General features: G+C 29.3%; 1 protein-coding gene across 7 annotated transcripts in view; it reads left to right on the top strand.

Annotated features, from left to right (window-relative positions):
* Positions 1-7107: 7107 nt before the first annotated feature.
* LOC100213294 (uncharacterized) overlaps positions 7108-19930 on the top strand; it is a 50578-nt gene continuing 37755 nt past the window's right edge. The window contains exons 1-2 of one of the 7 annotated variants that reach the window (XM_065795613.1): positions 7108-7212; positions 7522-7565. The gene's annotated coding sequence lies outside the window, so the exon portion shown is untranslated. Of the gene's footprint in view, positions 7213-7521; positions 7668-8815; positions 9010-19930 lie in introns of those variants that run through there. The other 6 variants (XM_065795610.1, XM_065795614.1, XM_065795615.1 and 3 more) reach the window with 6 other exon arrangements.

Below are 19930 nucleotides of genomic sequence, written 5' to 3'. Positions count from 1 at the left end.
ATAACTCGTTTAAAAATTTTTTGACCCTAATGGCTGGTTTTGGGGGAGGGCCTCCGACCCACTAGCCACGTGACTGACAATGTGTGACTCATACGCACAATGTATGTGTATAAGTGACACGTAAACACACATACTCACAATGCGCAAAGCTCGAATTTTATAATTTGGTTTTTTGGAGAAGAAAAATGTAATAAGAACATATTAAAAAAATATTAGTATAAATAAATCGGCGAACCCATTATCAACTAAAACAATCAACTGAAAAAACATAAATAAACTGGTCTTCAACGCCAACGTTTTTAGGTGGACGGAAGTAGCTACGTATAGATTAATTTAAAAGTATAATACTTAGTTGTTTGTCATTCAAGTTCAAATAGCTTACGTAAAAATCTAATAGCTTGAAAAATTAAAGTCATAAACAAAAAATTGCATAACTTTAAGCAAAGTGAGCGTGATACTACAAATTATCGGATGAGCTATTTTGCAATCTAATTAATTTTTAATAAGCTGTTTTTATCATTTTTATTTTTGTTTAGATTACATTGTTATTTTCTCTGAAAATGGCAGATTTTTAAAAATTGTTATTTACAATAATTAAACTAATAAATACTTATTCTTTTATATGTTCGCGTTCGACGCAAGTAACGCGCACTTGCTAGAAAAACCATTAGCTTTATTATTCCAAGAGAAATGAGAAAAAAACTATTTATTAAGTGTTGGTATAAAGTTATAAAAGTTAGATAAAAATCCAAATAAAAAGATTATATAGTAAAAGATGGGGAGCAAATATTACTTGTTTAATATGAATGTTATCGGCAAGTTATAATCTGACTAAATTATGTGCATACCGAGACTTTCTTTCGAACAGGCAATTGAGATGTTTTGAACAGGCAATCGAGAAATTGAACGGAAAGACTGAGGATGACTAAACACGTTTTTTTTTTCAGCAAAAAAACATTACACAAAAAGAATTTAATCATTTACAGAAAAAATAAACAATATCTATCAACAACAACAACAAAAATATCTGTGCAAATAAACATTTATAAATGTTATAAATAAAATGTAACAGAAAAAAACAAATAAATAAAATGTAACAGAAAAAAACAAATTAATAAAATGTAACAGAAAAACACAAATAAATAAAATGTAACAGAAAAACACAAATAAATAAAACGTAACAAAAAAACACTAATAAATACGGTTAACGATTATCTTTAACACTTCGAATGACACCTCAAAAAAAGATCACGCAGTCTTACATCTTCAGACAATCTTTATACGTTTATAATTTTCTATGCACTATGCCAAGGTTTGCAGAAAAACAACAGTATCCTTAACTTGTTCCTGATTTACAACTGGGATAATTTTTAATGCTGTCAGGGTTACTTTACAAAAAAACACATATTATTAGTTTCACATTTTGTCATTCAACAGGCTTCATAGATATGAAATAATGCGATAAGTGAGTTTAATTCTAACGATCTCAGTTTCTCAAAACCTTTCCAGTTAGATATTAACTGGTCCGCTTAAACTCTTAAGAAAATTAAATTATTTTCGGTTAGACAACAATTTCGTATATTCTTCTATAAGTGGACATAACTAAATATCAAAAAGTTTTAGTTTTAGTTCTCCAGGGTTATATATACTATAATTAATTATTTCCTTTTATATTTGTTTGTTTTATTTGCAAATGTGGGGTATTCTCTAGTTTTCAAATGACCAAAAAACCTTCAACAGTTAATAATAAAAAGAGACTTTCCAAAAAACTCTTATCCTACAAACTAGGGTGTTCATGTGGAAAACTTTGTTGGTGAAACAATGCTCAAAGTTTCAACAAGAATTAGCCCACATCATTTAAAGGAAAGTGAAAAATTTCGGCTGTGGCTGAACATTCAAGAAATTATTGTCAATTACATCAAATTGTCTTTTTGCAAACCGTATTTTTTTAAATTGAGGTATAAGAACACGTTACAATTATCTCATTAAATATCTTCGGATATAACAATTCAAATAAATAAATAAATAAATTAGGTTTTTACGGATTTTTAAATTTACCGGTAAATCGGTATAAAAAACAAAACAAAAAATAACAACAACAAAAAAATTTACCTGAAAATATCGGTAAAATCAGTACTAAATAAAAAAATGTTCTAAAGTTCTTTAGATGATATTTCAATAGCAAAAAGCAAAAACTCAAATAAAATTTTATGTTGTTTCAAAATAAAGTCTTTATAAGATTCGAATCGGGTCATGCTAAAAGGGGATAAGTCACAAAAATTGAAAACCGAGTTAATAATGGTTTTCATGTTTTAATAGTAGGTTTAACTATTTATGATAAAATCAGACATGCCAGACACTTGGTTAGCCCAGTAACTGGAATCAGTTGTAGAGCTGTTCATGCTAGAAGGAGTTAAGTCACTGACTTACCTCCTTTTAGCATAAAAAATCATCTTACGCCGTCTGTAGACGTAACTACGCAATTGACTGCAACAGATAGCAGTTGTTGTTTTTATTTGTTTTACTGTATTGTATAGCTTAAACTAAATAGGAATTTACTTTATATTTAACTTTTTGTCTTTTGTTTTTAGTCTTATGTTGTTGTACTGTATAGCTTAATCTAAATTGGAATTAAATTTATTTTTAACTTTATGTCTTGTGTTCTTAGTCTTGTGGGTATTGTACTATATATAGCTTACCCTAAATATGAATTAACTTTATGAATTGACTCTATGTTTTTTTTTCTTAGTCTTATGTTATATCATAATTAGGTGAGGAAATATGGAAATAAATTCAGATGAAAGTGATGAGGTTTTTGAGAAAAATTCAGCAAAGAAAAGGAAATCAGATCAATGTCTTCGGAAGAGAAACATTATAAAGATTGCCAGAATAAAAGGTGAAGAATATGTTAACTACCAAAGAAATACTGTACCTCGAAAGTGTACTGGCATCCCCTGCAGGTATGTTATTTTGTATTCAATATTACCGAATAGTTTTACAGCTTTACAATTTTATTTTTATAGGTAGAACTTGTATAACATAATACACATAATGTATAATACAATACACAATATAAAATATTTTTTTGTTCTTTTAGCTGCAAGAGAAACAACTGAAAGAAAGCCATTATCTTGGAAAGCCTATATGCTATCTAGATGCCACTTTAAATGTTAAAACTATGTAAAGGCTGTTTAAAGAAAAATACTTTCCAATAAAAGTTGGTGGAACAAAGTATTTCAACTACTTTAAAGAAAACTATAATCTTTCCTTTGGAAGGCCGCAAGTTACATATGCTGCACTTGCGAGGAACTCAATATAAAGTTAAGGAGTCCTCGCCTCAATGAGGCAGCAAAAAGGTGTGCTTAATCTGAACTTGATGTACATAAATGCAAATCAAAAAAGTTTTATGATCGAATACAAAAAGACGTCAATGACAAGGACAATAGTTAAATTTTATCATTGTGTTTTGACTTTATGCAGAACATACAGATCCCAAAAATATCAGTACAAGAAACCTTCTATCTGAGACAACTTTCAGTTAATGTTTTTTGTATTCATAACAATAGAAGTAACAAAGCACAGATTTTTGTTTACCACCAAGGCACAGCAGGCAAGGGTCCAGATGTAGTGTGTTCCCTTCTATTTAACTATTTAATGAAAGTAGAGCAGCAGTTTAATGAACTCCACTTGTTCTCAGATAATTGTTGGGGCCAAAATAAAAACCATTCATTATCTAGGCTACTCTTAGCCATGACTGATTTAAAGAAATTTGAAAAGGTTGAGCAATTCTACCCAATAAGAGGGCACTCCTTCCTACCATGTGATAGGGATTTAGCATAATAAAGCGAGAACTAAACCGATACGATAGACTGTACACAGTAGACCAAGTATGTGACCTTATTAAAGCATCCTCCAAAAATGATAAATTTATGGTACAAAAAGTTTAATCTTCAGAAATTTTAGACTTCAAGACGTCGTGGTTGCAGTTTTATAAAAAAAGTTGTGTTTCCGATGAAACCAAAGGTAAGCAAGTCAAAAAGGACAAAAAGCAGTACTTTTCAATAAGCAAGTTCATGCACTGCACATATGATATAAAATTTCCTTCTAAGGTTATTGGCTGACCTTTCATTGATTCTATAATGAATCACAGCTTTTCTTTTAGAGCAACGGGTTTCCCAAACTTATGTTTTCCAAGTAAAGAAGCTTACCCTGCAGGAAAAGTATCAATAAAGATTGAAAAAATGACAGACATGAAAAAACTACAACCCTATATTCCAGTGGAGTTTGAAGACTTTTATGCTGAAATTTATATGTGGCCAACAACCGAAGTAGTTGAAGTTGAAAACGATGACTAAGTTGTCATTGCTCATATTGCTTATCTCAGACTAAAGAGATTTATTTGAAGATAGTATATACTTATGTAATTAGTTATTTATAAATAAGAGTATATGTAAATATTGATTCCTTGGTGTTTTTAGTAAATAACATTGTTTTAAAACACATTTATCTGTCTATTTATTCAAATTATGCTAAAAGGAGATAAGACAAGCAACTTTAATGATTTTTTTTCATATGAAAGCATTGTAAATGTCATTAATCAAGTATGTTTCATAATAACTGGGGCAGTAAAGAATTCATATACAAAAAATTACATCTTTTTGGTCAAAAATGAAGAGAATGCAAAGTTTTATTTAGTTTTCTCAAAACTATGCGTTGTTGACTAATCCCCTTTTAGCATGAGCCGATTTATTTAGATTTTATAATAATATCTTTTTTGATAACTGTTACATCGATAAAAAAATAAGCTTTAAGGAAACAAAGTGTATCGTAAGTCGTCATTCATTCTGAATCGAATTTTAAGAGTAAGAAAATTTGCATTCTGTCGGCAAAACAACGGCAAAGGGCTTTCCTGACATTTTGACTAGTTCAAGAGAAGGAACAATGTTGTATAAAATTTTTACTTTATTGTCGCTGCAAATCAAATGCAGAGAAACATCGTTCAAGACTTTTCTAATTGAACTTTAAGAAACTGTTGAATCAACGACTGTAGACAATTCCACCTTGTTCAGTTAAGAATAAGCGAAGACTCTTTTCTGACCTGTTTCTTGGTTTCTTTTTGGAGGACGTCATTTTTGACTGGTGATTTTTGAAATAACTTGACAATTTTTCTGATTTTTGCGATAACAGATTGCAAGTGCATTTTGACTTTTGAAATGGGAATGTTTTCATCCATGGCAGTATTAATAAAACTGAATTCAGTATCTGATTCAGATTTGCCACTGTTAACATCATCTTCGCCGCTAGTTACTTACAATATGCTGCCTACGATTTCTGGGGAATGCTTCTCGTACAGCACTTCTTGAAATGCTAAATGCATTTCTTTTTTGATACCTTTTTTCTGTCTAAATGATACCACATTCCGGTTGTGAAACCTGTGTATTTACTGATATTTCCGAATATTTTGCAAGTCAATGTTTCTCCTTTGATTAAGGTATAGTGTTTCCAAACGTCTGACATTTTGAAAGCAAATCAAATTGTTTGATTCATGTCCCAATAATTATATCACAGACAATATTAATGTCTTTTTTTAAATGTTCAAACAAAACTTAATCAACAAAATCAATTTCCAAACAAAAAAAAACAATAACTTATTTGAAAGAATAATGGTTATTAAATTTTAAATTATTTATCATGCTATTTCAAACCTAAAAATAAAACTCAATAATCTGTTGTTTTTTTGTTTTTTTTCTTTTTTTCTTAAATTCTTTTTGTTTAATTTACCTTTTTTTTGTAAATGTTACTCCATTGATTAGATTTTAATTATAAGAGTGACACCTAATTAGTTTCATTAGCTTTATATACTATGTATTGTTTTCCGTTTGACAGGTAACTTTTAAACCAGAGTTAGTTATTGTTATTACTCCATAAAACTCTAGTTTTTTTGAAAGTATGTCATGGTTAACTGTGTCAAATGCTTTTGACAGACAAAAACTCCTAATGGATAGCAATCATCATTGAACCCTTAGGATATATAATCTATTAGTTTGATTATTGCATGATGAGCAGCAGTAACGCAGTGTTTAGCGCGCTTGCCTCAGAAACTAGAGATCTGTGGTTCAACGTCACCTCTGGACAAGTTTAATAACATCGGTAAGGAAGGAGGCGTAAACTTCTTTTCAAAATGCTCTTTTACGGTGCTCTGTGATAAGACTGTAAAGACTTTTTGGGGCACCTAAAATAATAATAATGATCAGTTGAGTGATTTTTTTAAACCCAAATTATTTATTATATATTATATTGTAAAAATATTTTGTATCATACAGTTTTTAATACATTTTTTCTACTAAAAAGTACGCGTACTTATTACTAGTAAAACTAAAAAAATTTCTATTGGCTTCATATCTCCTACAATACTTTGATATCTTCCGGCAACAGCTTGGTATCTCCCGACAACTTATTTTTCAACAGGTCTATAAATGATGCAATATTTATAAACTTGTCATAGATTGAGATTACATTTATGAAAGCGAGGCTGACATTTTTTATTAAAGCAAGGCTGACATTTTTTATCAAGTTTATCTAAATCAGATTGATTGCCATAACCTTCAATAGGATTATTGAGTAAATTTGGCAAACCCAATTGTTAGTGGAGTTACGTCAGACAGGTTTAGGTTGCACAATAAAATTTATTGCGTTTCCAGTCCTTTAGTATTTAAATAAAGACTTAATTTTAAGAATTTAAATTGCCAAGATTTTTGTTAGCTAGATTGGTGTTATTGGTAACACCAATTAATGAAATAAAATTTAGAATCAATTTTCTTTTCAGCTGATTGTAACGTTTTCAGTTTAAATATAGCAACTTTGGTATTAAAAAGATTTTGATACAAAGTCAACAAGGTCATTTACAATAATGATTTGTCACATTATAAAGAGATTTATTTTTTACGGATCTTTCTTCAATAACAGTACATTATTGTTTGAGAAATTACTGTTATTAATAAATAGGTGGCTTTCAAACTTATGATCTTTTAATTTTTCTTTGATATTTTTTAGCAGTAAGTCATCACATATAAAAATGGTTTATTTATTATTTTGCACTATGCTTTTGTTTTGTTTTATATGTTTTTAAAGAGGTAAATGTCACGTTTAAAGCGTGACGAGCAAAACACAACGTGCAACGTTTAACATTTAAAAACATAGTTTATTATATAAGTAAGTATATATTCACATATCTTTTTTAAGTTTAACAGAGAGCTAATCAAAAATTTACTTTTGCTTCATTATAAAATAAAACTTTTTTGATCATGATTTTTTAAAAGCGAAGTGAACACAACTCCTAAAATTAAAAAAATAACAATCTTAAGGCAATAAACATTTGACAGGTTTATAACTATGTTTTAATGCTTTCAAAGCTAAAATACATAAAAAAAAAAAAAAAAACTGAAAAGGAGGAACCTATATAACTTTTTCATATTTTTTATTTCATTTTACTTTTAAGTATAATTTATTTTATTTTTTTAGATCTCTTAAAATTATATACAAATAAAACTCGAGTACAAAATCAAGTAAATGTTTTTTAAAGTTTAAATGTTTGTATTCAACTTATAGTTTCCCTATTATTTGAATGAAATGAGTTCAACAAATGTGGACAAATGAACAAATGTTCTGTATGTTCTTAAATTTTTAAATTGCTTTAAAAAAATTTATGTAAATACCAACTATGCAATAAATGCTTTGTTTGACATTAATGATTTATAAGATGGAAAAAGTCTTCAAAAATATAGTATATAAACTTCATGTTACCAATGTTTATAATAGAATAAAAATAAATAAAATGATACTATAAGCATTTAACTCATAAATGTATAGCACTCCAAGTTTTTAAACAATGGATTGTCACCGTATCTACTATGTATCTAATACCATGTAAAATATTTTGCTTGTTTTTGTTATTTAATGTCTGAAACTTTAATCAAATCCACTCCATATGTTTCCACCTAGCACCTAACTATTTCCACTCCACCTAGCACTTACCTCTAGGCAGTGTTTTAGCATCATACAATTCCCTAAACAATTTTTTGTTTCTAAAAAATGGATAGTGTCTAATAATGTTGAGTTGAATATTGTTTTACTGGTAATGATTATATTTAATTACGAAAGCATGTTGTGTATTGAAGTTAAAGAAGCAAGCTTTGTACATTTTTGGACGACCAAAAAATTAATAAAACATAGTTACCCAGCAAACATTCTACAGCCAAATTTCAGTAAACTTATATAGACATTTTGAGTGTTCCACTGTAGTTTTGCTCATCGGTTACATGGCAGCCGCCAAAATTGGTCAGCCAATTACTAACTACTATACCATATCTTGGAAAGTTTACGGGAGACCACTTAAAGCGGATGCCTCTAATAGTAAACTAAGTAACCAATGAGCAAAACTGTAATGAACCGCTCAAAATGTCTATAAGAGTCCACTAAAAATCCACTACAACAATGTTTGTTAGGTAGATATTGTTTCCGACAATGGTATATGTTAGTTTAAAATGGTATAAAAAAACATTTTTGATTTTGTTTTAATTTTTTTCTAAAGAAAAACATTTGCCACAAGAACAATCTCAGATTCGGTGTGAAAGTATATTTTAACTAATTTAACAGTATGGAAACAAGACGTTATTTGTTTTTGCTATTTGTTTGTGAATTCATTTGTAATTATTTTATCATGAATCGTATCGTTTTAGTTTTTTGTCGCACTCCATTGTTGTCGTTGTTAAACCAATATATTCTTATTTAATTCATTTTAATAAGGTTTTTAAGTGTTTCCGGAAGCTAAATTTAACAATGACTATTTCCTATTATTCTAATGAATATTTCCTACTAAAGTTTATAATTTAAGCTCCCGTTGAAAATACCAAACTATTTAGCTTAGCCAATATTTTATTGTTATGTCATTATTTAGACCTTTTTATTCTTATTTTTGACTAAATTTTTTCAGAACTGCTACATTTAAAGGTAAGTTTGCAATAAATTAATTCAAAAATATTGTGTGTTATTTGATAACTTAGTAATGGGGCAATGTTTAACGCTAATATTTAATTTAATTTAGCTTTTTTGATCTACTTTACTTGAAAAATTCTTTTAGGACAATTTGTTTATTTTATAAAACAGGTCATACCCAGACCTAATATATATAGATTTAATTTAGAATAGAAACAGGTCATACCCAGGTCATACCCAGACCTAATATAATAAGATTTAATTTAATAATAATAAGATTTAATTTAGAATAGAAAAAGAGTAAAACTTATTGGCATTGTAATCCTTAAAAAGTAACAACTGGTTCCTAAAATTAAAAAGAAACCCAAAACTAAAATTCACCCTACTGAATTGTATTAAATACCCAACTGCCCAACTGTCAAAAAACCGACTATAACTTGAAAATCACCATCTTTGGTGATTTTCAAGTTATAGTCGGTTTTTTGACCATCAATTCATAAAAGTATACTAAACTAAAACTATATTTCAACAGCAAGGTAAACTAAACTAAAATAATAATGTTGGTCAGTGCTTTACAAGCTGAAAAAACAAATTCTTAGATTTACTAAATTTTGAAATTAGTATTTAAATTCAAACAAAGTACTGTTGATTTTATTGATAACTTTATTGACATATTTTTCTTTAAACAAATTAACTGTTTAGTACAACTACCAACCTTTTTTGCACAAGGTTTTACGCTTTAAATATTTTTCATCTAAATTAAAAACTAGGGGTACATAATATTGCAATAGATAGTGTTTATAAGAATGTGAAGAATTTGTTTTATCGAAACAAAACAACGAACTTCTTATAATAGAAGTAAAATACGATATTCAATTTTAAATTTAAACATATCTGTATTTTTTAAGAAAAATCATTATTCAGTAGAAATATTAAAGATATTTAAAACACACAGTTGACAGAGCAAGAACACAAATATGTAGTGCTTCGTCCTTAATAAGGAAGAAGCACTACATCTTTTCATTATTTTTATTAGTTTTCCTGATTTAACAGGATCTCTGGATTTAACCTGTGTAATAAGTGTATATATATATATATATATATACATATATATATATATATATATATATATATATATATATATATATATATATATATATATATATATATATATATATATATATATATATATATTTAGTATATATATATATATATATATATATATATATATATATATTATATAAATATATATACTTTATATATATATATATATATTCTTTATATAAATATGTATATTCTTTATATATATATATATATATATATATATATATATATATATATATATATATATATATATATATATTCTTTATATAAATATATATTCTTTATATAAATATATATACTTTATATATATATATATATATATTCTTTATATAAATATGTATATTCTTTATATAAATATGTATATTCTTTATATATATATATATATATATATATATATATATATTCTTTATATAAATATATATTCTTTATATAGATATATATACTTTATATATATATATATATATATATATATATATATATATATATATATATTCTTTATATAAATATGTATATTCTTTATATATATATATATATATATATATATATATATATATATATATATATATATATATACCTAGCAAATCAGCAAACATTCTGTAGCGGAATTTCAGTGGATCTGTATAGACATTTTGAGCGGACCACTGTAGTTTTGCTCATCGATTACTTAGTGGACCATTAGTGGCAGCTGCCATAAGTGGCAAACTGATGACTAGCCTCTGTTAACATGTCGGAAAGTTATTGGCTTGTCATTTATAACGGCTATCACTAATGGTCCTCTAAGTAACCATTGAGCAAAACTTCTATGAACCGCTAAAAAATGGTTGCTAGCAAACAAAAAATTGTTTTAGTGGATTTGCAAATCCACTAAAACAATGTTTGCTGCGAACGCTAAAAATGCCTATGAAGGTCCACTACAAATCTACTAAAAGAATGTTTCCTGGGAATGTAGAAAGTTTTTGAAGTTTTCTATGGTTCATATAAAAACCTGACATGTGAAGTTTACACATTTGTTATATCAAAATTGATAACAAATTGCCTGCTAACGAACCTAATCAAGCGAAGCAAAAAAACGAAACAAAAAAAAAACAAAAAAAAAAACAAACAATCGCAGCTTTATACCTAAAGAAAATGTATATAAAAATGGCTTCTTTGTCTTTGAATTGAGAGATTTTCTGAAAACTCACTTTTATCAAGAATGTCTTTTGGGTCTGTTGCACATTCAAGATTCTCCTGGAGTCAGAAACTTTTCAACTGTTGTTTATCAAGTAAGTACAGTGTTAGCCATTAAATTAGGACATTGAAAAAAAAGTTACATATTACATTTATTTTCATATATAAATGCACCAAAATGAAATACTGGTAATGAAATAATTAGTGAGTGCATCCTAAATCAAATAATAAACCAGTTTAAAAAAAATTAATATATTGTATGTCCTCCTCTGCAGAGGCATAGAAATAACTTTTTGGTGTTCCAGATAGGTAACTTCCAGACATGGAGCAAACTCCAAACATTTATATGTTTATACTTATGTCAAATAATGAGGGTTTGCAAAAAATTGCGATGATTGGAGGCTGGGAACAAAAAAGCCCCAAAATTTTTGCCCCCCTGCCCCAAACGTGAGAGCAACAAGTTGATGAAGTATTTTTTGTACTATTCTTAACTAGACTTATATTCATCGATAAATTTTAGATTTCATTTTGAAATATTTTAGCGTTCAAAAATTATGATCATATAAAGTTTAAACCCCCTCAACTTGAGGGGGTTGCAAAAGTATAAACATATAAATGTTTGGAGTTTGCTCCATGTCTGGAAGTTACCTATCTCGAACACCAAAAAATTCTTTCTACGCCTCTGCTCCTCTGGCATCTATGAGCGCTTTTACACGTCTTGGCATTCCACGAATAAATTGATCTGCAAGTTTCTTGAGACGCTCACCATGATACCAGACATGAACTAGCTTCTCAATTAACTGTGCCCTATTAGTTGAAACTGTTTTATTTACTTCCCTCCATAACTCTCTCCACAGTTCCTCAATGGGGTTACAATCTGGGCTGTTTCCTGGCCATTTTAATGCTGGGACATTCCTTTCGTGAAGAAGTTTAACGATGGATTTGGCCTTGTGACAAAGTGCACCATCATGCATATATATGCAATTTCCATCTGGATACCATTCATCTAATTGTGTAAATAACTTTCTCTCTAACAAGTTTTTGTATTTTTCTTGGTTCATTATACCATCTACAATGTGGAGTCGCCCTGTCCCATTAATAGATATCACGCTCCAGACCAAAATCTTCTGTGGGTGTTTAACAGTTTCTTGAATACAGTCTGGATGATATACTTCTGTTGATCTTCTCCTAACATACTGTGTCCTTTATCCCAAAACTTCTAGCATTGTCTCATCTGAGAAGCAGACCTAAGCATAGACAATACAAAGTTTCTTTTTATGGAACACCACAATTTTATAACAATCAATAAATTAATTATTATCAATACTAAACAAAATATCGAGGTTGCTCACATTAATGCAAATATTACATTTAAAGCAAAAAGTTTATTCTAATATGTAATAATAATCAGCAAACAAGGAAAATATTTACTAAAACAAATATTAATATTCAATAAATACCTTTGTCCAATCATCTTCAGTCCAGTTCTGGTGATCCTTCGCCCAAGCTAGTCGCTGCTTGCACATAGCCGGTGTAAGCTTTGGTTTTTTCTGTGGCCTTGTATCCATGTACCACTAGGCGTCTTCTCACAGTTCTACTACTGACTTCAACTCCAGCTTTCCTCCATTCACTGACTAAATCAGAAGATGATCCACGCCTGTTTTCACGACAAAGCTTTATCAGTTCTCGATCACCACGGGGTGTTGATTTGCGTGGTCTGGCACAGTTACTTCTCTTAGTTTCAGTAATATTGCCACCAGTAAACAAATTTTTTTTAATTCTGCCAACAGTCTGATGGGAAACATTAGGTCTTTTAGCAATATCCATACTTGTAAAAGACGAATGTTGCAACAAGGTAGCAACCTCACGACGTTTTGTGGGACTAATGTCCGAGCATTTACCCATTATTAATTTATAAAAATTTATATTAAAACAGATATATTATAATAATTTCAAAATATAAACTTCCCTTAAATCCAGTCAGTATATTAACTATTACTAATTTGACTAATCATTAAAAGTTTTATTCTGTTGCATACTGTTCAACGTAACACCAACACATCTTCAATATGAACTTAATCACCTCGCGACTTCTTAACTGACATACAACGATAAAGTTAACTTAAAATTCTTAGCATTAATTAATATTTTTCAAAACGTTTGTTTGTTATTAAATTACCATGGTTCCAGAACACTAACATGGCATTGGTTGTGTTATTATTAACTCAAAATCAAGAAAAAGTGAAATTTTTATGAATGTCCTAATTTAATGGCCAACACTGTAGATGTTATATTGTTTATCAAGTAATTAGATCTTAGATTCGACTAAAACTTATAAAAAGAAAAAATGCTCATAGCAAAGTTTTGTTTTTTTAACAACCCTAGCAAACATTTTTGCTGTGGATTTGCAGTGGTCCTATATATTTTTAGCGGTTTATTGGAGGTTTGCTCATTGGTTACTTACCGTATGCGAACGCAAATCTCGTATTAAGTTTGGTAGTTTTAAAATAAATGTTCCGTTGGTATTTTTACCTACATAGTTTGTTTTTATTTTTTTCTGTTCACATTTGTCTTAAAATAAATACTATATTTTACATAAACAAATAAACAGGGCTTCTGAAACAGGATCATCATGATCTTATCATTAGAACCTTTACAGTTTTAAAAACAAAATAGTACAATAAATTATACTATAAAACAAGAAATCATACTATAAAAACAGAAAATATAAATCTAAAAAATGGCCATATTAATAAATCTATAATAATAAATCCATAATAATAATCACGTATCTGTAATAATAATAATAATCACAAATGTAGTATTATTTCTATAGTAATAATTCATAACAAATCTGTAATAAAAACCTATAATAATAAGTTTTGTTTGTATTTATTGACACAAAACTTTGAAAATAAAAAAAAAGCCAAAAGAGCAATCAAAAAGTAAAAATGAATAGTAAAAATAAACCAATTGTTGACCATCATGACAATCAATGGCACCATGCCAAAAGACATATCCAAGATGCTAAATAAGCCTCTTAGTATTGTCTACACTGTGATTAAAAGCTTTCAAATGACTGTTCTTGTTATGAGGAGGCTTGGCAGTGGTTTAAAGAGGTCAGTTCGAACTCCTCAATTGATCGAGGTTGTTAAGGGTCGAATTTTTCGGAACCCAGTAAGATCGATGAGAAAAATGGCTAAAGAACTCTCAATGAGTAAGCACACCATCAGAAACGTGGTCAAAAAGGGTTTTTAAGGCAAAGTTAAAAGCTAGGATTAAGAAACACCTGGTTACCCAAAGTATCAAAGGAAAAAGATTTGAAAGATCAAAGAAACTTCTGGGTCTCTTAAAGAAGAGACCAACGATCACCCTCTTTTCAAGTAAGAATTTGTTAACTGTTGATTCTGTGTCAAAGGAAGTCCTTACCAATCTTATAAAACTTCCCAAGAGATGGCGTTGAACCACATATTTCTAACATCTGAGACAAGCGCGCTAACCACTGCGCTACGGCTGTTCTAAATTTAAATCCTGGAGAACTGTGTCAAGCCCTGGATTTATGCCTACTGTTTTCCAGACAACACTGTGGTGTTCAAGCAGAATGGTGCAACACCACATATATCCCATAAGACCTAGAGATAAAGTTAAAAGCTTGTTAACGATCCCACAACAGTGTCAACTCTCTGAAAGCTGTCATCAAGAAGGAGTGGAACAAGAAGCTGTGATTGATCTGAGGGGAGACATATTGAATAAAAATGTAGTAAATGTCTTTCTGAACACCAGAAATTCCGTTGAAATTCCGCTCGAGAATGGTTCATGAGATGAATAGATCTCCATGGAAAAACATTTCATAAGTGAACCTCCTACCCAATTAACAGAACAATAAAAATTCAAAAAAATATGGTTAAAATTTGTGACTTCTCAGCTGCTGATGTCATTGAAACAATTCAAAATGATCAAAGTTGATCTGTTGCCTCGAGGAATTAACTACAAAAATATACTTGGGAGCAGTGACTGACAAGATGTATTCACAGAGTAAATTAAAAAAATACACCTGAAACGGATTATATTTTCAAAAACACCATACCTTGTTCACTTAAAAACCTTGGTTTTGAAAATATTTAGTCGACATCAAAAAAATCCCGGCGTTTAAATAAGTAGGTCAAAAATTTTTGGTTATCAAGATAGCTTCTAAAAGTGGTGTGTGCATGAAGTTTTTTTTTTATATTAATGCTAATACTAAATAAAAATATTTTAGAAAGAATTACCATGATCGGATTCTGGGGACAATATTATACCTTAACTTGGGTATTAATTAAGATGTAGTATTAATTAAAAAACTAATTAAAAATTTTTATTTATGACTTATATATGAACATTCATATATTAGTCATAAATAAAATTTTTTAATTTTTTTTTCTGAATTATATAGACAACTATATCGTTAACTTATATTGTAAAAATAAAATAATAAAAATAAAAACATTTAATATTTTGTTTTAAATGAGAACAGCTAGTTTGACTTCAGATCTCATAAGTTCAGCCATTATATACTAGAGTAAAGTGAAAATTTTTTTTTTCTAAATGAGTTCTAATTGTTACTAAAAGTTGTCACTTGGATAGATGTCTTAGCAAAATAAATTTTTTTTTTGGATGATTTTTTTGCCCTCTACCGACGATTTAATTTTAGAAAATTTTAATTTTTTTGTAAAAAGTCGATATTTTTTGCAAAATAGTTTTTTCCCAAATGTCTTATCATAGAGTGTATTATACTATTGGAATGTACATTCAAATCCAAGTCTAATAATAAAAAAATCATTAAATATTCAAAGGATTGATAAATTTGTTATTTTTCAAAGAACTCATACTTAGCGATAAGTCTCGATTGCTCGAAAACCGTTATAATTAATATACATAACTCAGAAATCCTTTGAAAATTTATATTTAATGACATGTATTTAAATTGAAGTGTTAAAAAGAATGTTTGAATTTGCATTCTAGTTATTGTAACATTTTGAATATTTAAATAAATGATGAATTTATGATTTTTTTCAAAGAAATCCCAAAGTCATTGGCCCATTGATATTTAAGTTCTAAATATAATTTCAATTTCCAATTTTACTTAGTTCTTGAAGCATTGATATAATTTCTAATTTTAATTTTACTTCTTTTGAATCAGTTCTGATTAAATTAATTTCAGTTCAGTTCTTATGATTTCAATCATTTTAATTCTTATTTCAGTTTCTAAATCAGTTCATATTTTACTTCTATCAAATTTCACAGCAATTAGTAGTCCTAACGACACATTTTTTTGAAAAAATTAAAGTGCAATCTTGAAGTTTATGAATTTGGGTAACTAGTACTTGTTGCATTCATTAAAAAAAAAAAATCTTATGACTCCTTCCGGGGCCTTAAAAAAAAAAAAAAATTACCCCACCCCGGGGTAAGTTGGCGCAAACTATAATAAAGATTACAAACGTATTAGTGAGTAAAAATTTATAAAATTTTTTTAATATTTCTATGAGCTAGAAGCAGTTAGTAGTTCGAATATGAAGCCAAAACAACACCCCACCTTTGTTCCTGGTAACAAAATCCCATAAAAAATTTTGTTTGTAAAAAATAAATTAAAAAATTTTTTTTTTGTAAAAATAAATTTTTTCAATATTGTTACAAATAATAATTAAAAAAAAAAATTGATTTTATAAAGATATTTTTGTTTTTCAGCTTTCCCTGTGAAAATTTTGCCAATAAACCCCAAAAGCTTTTCAATAAACTGCCTAAAGATCCTGAAAAACGACAACTACTAAAAAAACCTGACTGATAATAGTAAATCAGTTGTGACTGGAATATTTATAGTAGTTTTATTCATAGGACCCAAGATGAAATGATCAATTAGGAAAGTTCCCTAAGATTTCTGATTTTTGACTTTTTGATAAAAGACTCTGCACATAAACGCAATTCGTCAACTTACCCCTGCTGACAACTAGCCCCGGTCTCCCCTATCATTATTTCAAGAAATAATGTAATACATTAGTTTCAAGAAAGAAATTTAAAAAATTTTTTAACTTAGTAATAAACATCTAAATAACCATACAAATAGTCATAAAATAGTCATTCAATGATTCAATTGAGTTATAATAAGATTTTTTTTTTGAAATTGAAAGATAATATCTGGTTGAATTATAATTACAAGTTTTTGTTCAGTTTCATAAAAACTCTCATCTCTAATGATTTTTTCATTCGATTGCGGCGACCAACAGTTAAAATTCCACAAAGTGAAAAAATCCTTTCTACAAACGCCTGTGATGCTGGGGCGGACAGTAAATCTTCAGCCAAAATTGCAATCTTGCTATACTTGTTTTTGTTTTGTTTCCAAAAAAGCAGGCCGTTACTTGGCAGCGCTTCATCACCGCTTATGTCAACCAAATACCTTGACAGCTGACTTGCAACAGTGATATTGTCTTGGTTATAAATCTTTCCTTCTTTTGTAAAGATTTTATTTGACAAGAACTTAAAGCGCTTTATGGCAGCAAATTCACATTCAGATCCATTTGACTCAGCAGCAGCTTGTAATTCTTGTTCTACTCCACAAACTTTTATTATATACATCTTTGCTGCATGGAGCAAGGTGTCCATTTCCGGTGTGAGTATAAAGACAGCAACGGTTGGATCTAACAAACATGCAGCAGACGGAAGAGGATTAAACGTATCTGAGTCTGGCTCTAGAATTGATTGAAACCGTTGATGTAGATCTCCAAGAAGATTCGCTGTCAAAGACTTGTTGGTAGGATATTCTTGTAAATGGCATTCCAAATTGAGTATAGATGGTAGAACCTGTGAAAGAGACTGGGCATCGGTCTGAAGTATATCTGTTTGTACTGCAAATGGTTCCAAAAGTGAAGAAATGTTTTGAAGACGAACCCATTCACTTGCTTTGAATGTGTCGATTCCTAAATTTAAGTAAACTATCTGTAATTAAAGTTTACTAATAACAATTGTAATAACTAATAATTGTCATTGATATACGTCTCTTTTTTCCATGCTGTTGTGATGTGATTTAAAAGGCAGGGTAAAGTCTTTCCGTGTTATTAGTAAACCTAATTTAAAGACTATATGCCCTGTCTTGTTTTTAATGATAATGACTAATGAACTTACAATTTATTAACATTTTCGTTTTTTTAGTTTAAATAAGGTAAGACACAATTTTGTAGATTTAATAAAATTCCGAAAACAATTTATGTACACTAATAACATAAATAATAAAATAATATGTACCAATTTCTGTAAGAACTTCATTCACCGATGTCTTTATTTTCAACAGCCGGTCAATCATCTGATATGTACTGTTCCATCTTGAGGTGCAGTCAGTTATCACATTGGAATATGATCTGGTAGGAATAAATCAGTTTGTTCTGACTGAGACTGGATCTCTTCCTCATCAGTTTCATGTTCAGACTCGTCAGATTCAAACTCATAAGATTCAGATTCGTCAGATTTCTTAGCTGCATGCACTTCCTGTAAGAGCCTGATGGCTTTAACTATATTAGACCCGTTGTCTGAAACAATCAACATAACTTGATTTTCTCTAATACCCCACTGGTCAAGACATTTCTTTAAACATTCGGCAAGCATCTCACCCGTGTGGGGATGTTGAAGTTCCATCAAATTTAGGAAAGCATGTCGTGTTTTATCAATGGTGGTGTCATAGAAACAAGCAGATACTCCAAGGAACAATGCTGCGAGACCCTTCTTCGTCCAACCATCAAGACAAATTGTTACTTTTGATAAATCATTCTTGCGTGTATGATTTATCAAGTCTTTCAGTTGTGCAGATTGTCGAAGAAAACGCTCGTTTATCCGCTTGTTCAGTGTTGCAGACCCTGCAATATAAAATTTAAATCAGTTAAAATTTAATGCACATCAGTTTGTGTAGTTAGTTACTATAGTGTTACACTAATGATACGATAATTACAGGTAAACATTTAAAAATTGTTTAGCATTGAATGAATCTAAAACAATAATTTAAAAATTTAGTTGTGTTAATTATTACCTGGCAATTTAAATTTTGGGTCAAGCGTTTTTATCATCTTTCGAAACGACGGCTGATCTAGCAATACCATTGGATAGCTGGTATTAACAATCATTTCAATCCCGCTATCCTGACGCACTTGATATTCACTTGATTCCGTTGGCCACGCGGTGATTCGGTGTTCAAAGCTCTCTCTTATTGTCTGGGTTTTTGTCTTTCCACTATTTTGGGAAGATGTAGAATTGATTTCATCAATTTTACGTTTCAAAAACATTTTTTCTGCATTTCGTTTTTTCTTTTCATCCGTGTAACATTTGTGTGTCTCTTTATGTATTCTCTGAATGTGCGCTACTAAGTTACTGGAATTTTTTCCGGCAAGAAATGCGCCACACACGCCCTCATTATTTATGTCCTGTACTAGACACTTGGATTTGTCAGTTTTTTGATCGTAAACGAAGAATTTCCATACAGGACTGTCACGCTTCCTACCAGCCAACAACCTTGATAAACTCATTATTCTGTTATTGATTGATTTGCAACTCTTAAGAATCTATAGATTTTTATTTTATTTTACAACAAAAGATTGGACGCATTGAATTTATACTTAACGTAATGACAAGCACGTGACCAGTT

This window comes from Hydra vulgaris, chromosome 04 (assembly GCF_038396675.1).
Source record: "Hydra vulgaris chromosome 04, alternate assembly HydraT2T_AEP".
In the NCBI taxonomy this organism is placed as follows: domain Eukaryota; kingdom Metazoa; phylum Cnidaria; class Hydrozoa; order Anthoathecata; family Hydridae; genus Hydra; species Hydra vulgaris.
This window is presented reverse-complemented; position numbering and strand designations above follow the sequence as displayed.